Raw genomic sequence first — 2,998 nt, 5'->3', positions numbered from 1 at the left:
TCAGTGAGCGGCGTGAGATTATTGAGCTCTTCTGGCTGGAGGACGTTCAACCAAATGAAGATTGCCGCAGTCGTGCATTTCACGTGTTATTATACCGTCATTCATACACCGTTACAGTTCTAGTGGTGTTGTATGCTTTCATTGTTTTTATTTAAAAGACCGTAGTTTTTTGGTTTATTTTAGTACTTAAATTAAAATGAGAAAGGCTACTTTGACAACTAGATTAAATTAAATATTAAAAATATTGATGTTTAAGTAATTCTATATTTTTTAATGCTAAGTTAGACCTCTTCCTGAACCTCCTCGGACTGAAGTTCCTCGTTTGTGTTCCTGTTTGTTTTAGTTATGCATTAGTTTCCTTCATCTGATCGCTGTCGTCTCTGCGTCTACAACACTAGCGTTTTGACTACAATCATTGTGCAGTATCATTAAACTGTGGTAGTTTTCCACACTTATATATTTCTTTATGTAAAGTACTCCGGATTTCCTATTTTCCCTCCTTTTATCTGCTTTGTTCACATTTTAAACACAACATCTGTAACATCATGTCAGTATTGACTGAATGACATTAAAGCAAAGATGGATGGCTTTTACACTGAAAAATAGCAAAAGCAATAATGTAGAAAATGCTGAAGAATATTTAATTTCAACCAAAGCACCACTGCATCCAAAGAGTAGCTCAGAGTCAGATGAATATAGCAGTAAATGGGGACAAACAGTGATGTTTGCTTCGTTACCTGGGCATGGAAATGACAAAATATTGATCAGTTTCCAGAAACCCCATGTTTCCGGAGTGAAGAGCAGTGCAAACACAGACTGATCTCACAGCTCTGGTCTCATTAGTGTCATTAGACTCATTAGTCTGGACGGCGGTTGTGCTCGGCCGGTGCACTCGTCTGGAGAAAGCTCGCACTGATGGACGCTTCGCTCCTGATTCTGTGCACAGGTGTAGTTGCAGGACGACAGCACCGCTGTAACGGGAGATGAAGCCGAAGTGAACAGCTTTAGTTCGTGTCACCCTTCATCCTCCTCTCTCTCTGTGATGATCTTTAACTCTGTCCTGTAGCTGCTCCTAGGCCGGGTTTGTGGAGGACCGCTTCCTAACAGCATCAGAATCAGAGAAACTCAATTATGATCGCAGAGCACCAAAATCTGAAATCTGCTAGTTCTCGTTTTAATAAGACTATAACGCCTTCCTGAAGGTGAAAGACTGAAAAGACTGAACGCAGGATGTAATGCAGGGCTCATCAAACTTGTTCCTGGAGGGCCGGTGTCCTGCAGAGTTTAGCTCCAACCCTAATCAAACACACCTGAAGCAGCTAATCGAGGTCTTGAAACTTCCAGGCAGGTGTGTCTGCAGGACACCGGCCCTCGAGGATCAAGCTTGATGACCCCTGAGGTAAAGGATCACAGACGATCCTCTGAGCCGTTTCTTAACCCGTGACAAGTACAAATCTTGAAGGGAGGGTAAATCAGTCCCTGTTCTCACTACTCTCTGAAGCCTAAACTCATCCCGCTGAGTAGCAGAGCTGGACCAAACAGCAAATTCAATCACAGCCCTGTAGAATTTGCTATGATAAGACCGTTGTTCGTCTTCAGAAATGAACTATCCCTGTAAGTGTGCTTGTCTCGTGCAGGCGTGTGTGGTCCTGTCCTGGAGGACCTGCAGAGAGGCTTGCAGGCTACAGTCCTCCTCGGCAGTAAACGCTAGGTCTGGTAAGTCACATATGTTCCCCCCCGCACAGTGGACTCACATTGTGGGTGAGTTGCGAAGGACACATCACATGCATTCTTCATATTCAGCTGAATGAAAGAAGCGAAGCGAAGGCTGATTGAGGAGCAGTGTGAGCCGGGCTCTGCAGATCAGGTCCGATCTCAGACAGCACCTCCGGCTCTGAAGAGGAGACGCTCCGCTGCAGACGTCTTCTGGGACTGAAGTGGAAAGAATTCGTTTTCTCTTGTTCTGAAAATATAAGACAAACTAGAGCATCCTCAAGAGGTTCAGTTTTTCCGTGAGAGCTGTTAATAACTGGAATAATTCACCAATTAACAGTGTCCTACCTCAGAAAAGTTTAAGCTACGTGTGAAAACATGTTAAGATGTGTGATCACTGAATATTCCTAACTTGAAATTGTTACATAACTTTGTGAGTTGTGAAATGTTTATAATCTTCAGAAGGGTGATGTTCTGTAGTATTTATAGGGGATATCTTGTAGTAGTTTGAATTGTGGTTTCTATGTAGGGGATTCCTTATCTTCTAAATTTTGGGGGGATTTTATTGTACATGGTATTATGCTGATGTTTTTGTTACATAAATTGTTTTGGTACTTTCCAGCCCTGGACAGCAGATGAAACTGAGCTCTGTAGCTGATTCTGGGGCAGGTTTTTGACTCTATTGTCCCTGACCGTCTTCTTTTGCCCTGCTCTCAGCTGGATGGCGTGCACACTGTCAGATGCAGCTTTCATGTGTGTTCAGCTGCACACCACACTAGCTAGTGTTCCCTTCACAATGTAAATATGCTTTGGGAAATAGTGCTTTTGAAACACCGTCTGAGTCCAAAAGCTGAAAAGCTTGCAGCGTTACAGATGATCTCAGACGTGTCCTGCCTCTGCTATCCCACAATCCCGTGCCTTCCATTCCGTTACAGTGGAGCGGCGTCTGGTGCTCAGTGCGTGTGTGTAAATGTGTGTTTCTGAACAACTTTTGATGTAAATTCTGGTGAGAAATGAAGTAGTTATGACCAAACCTCTCAGATGTTGTTGTTGTAGGTAATTAAAGCGCTCATCTGCCTCAGAAGTCAGTTTCGTGAGGATCCGTCGAGAGCAGGTCACCGGCTGAGCTTTCGGACGCAGCCGAAGAAACTTCAACCGTGAACCAGTGTCCTTGTTTATTTCACATTAACTCAGATCAGTTTGATAAATTTGTAGGCATTTTTAACGATGTATTTGTAACCCTAAAAGCCTAAAAATGGTAGCTAATAGTCTCTTATTGGCCTGA

At 43.4% G+C, this 2,998-nt stretch overlaps 1 long non-coding RNA gene across 1 annotated transcript; it reads right to left on the bottom strand.

The window, feature by feature from the left end:
- Positions 1 to 684: 684 nt before the first annotated feature.
- On the bottom strand, positions 685 to 2,938 carry LOC131552816 (uncharacterized). Its single transcript, XR_009274057.1, has 3 exons — positions 2,748 to 2,938; positions 1,755 to 1,963; positions 685 to 1,100 (listed from the first exon to the last, which is right to left on the bottom strand). It is a non-coding gene; the product is annotated as an uncharacterized LOC131552816 (long non-coding RNA).
- Positions 2,939 to 2,998: the final 60 nt, after the last annotated feature.

The sequence above is a fragment of the Onychostoma macrolepis genome, chromosome 13 (genome assembly GCF_012432095.1).
Source record: "Onychostoma macrolepis isolate SWU-2019 chromosome 13, ASM1243209v1, whole genome shotgun sequence".
NCBI lineage: Eukaryota > Metazoa > Chordata > Actinopteri > Cypriniformes > Cyprinidae > Onychostoma > Onychostoma macrolepis.
The sequence above is the reverse complement of the archived record's forward strand: the minus strand, read 5'-3'. Positions and strand labels throughout refer to the sequence as shown.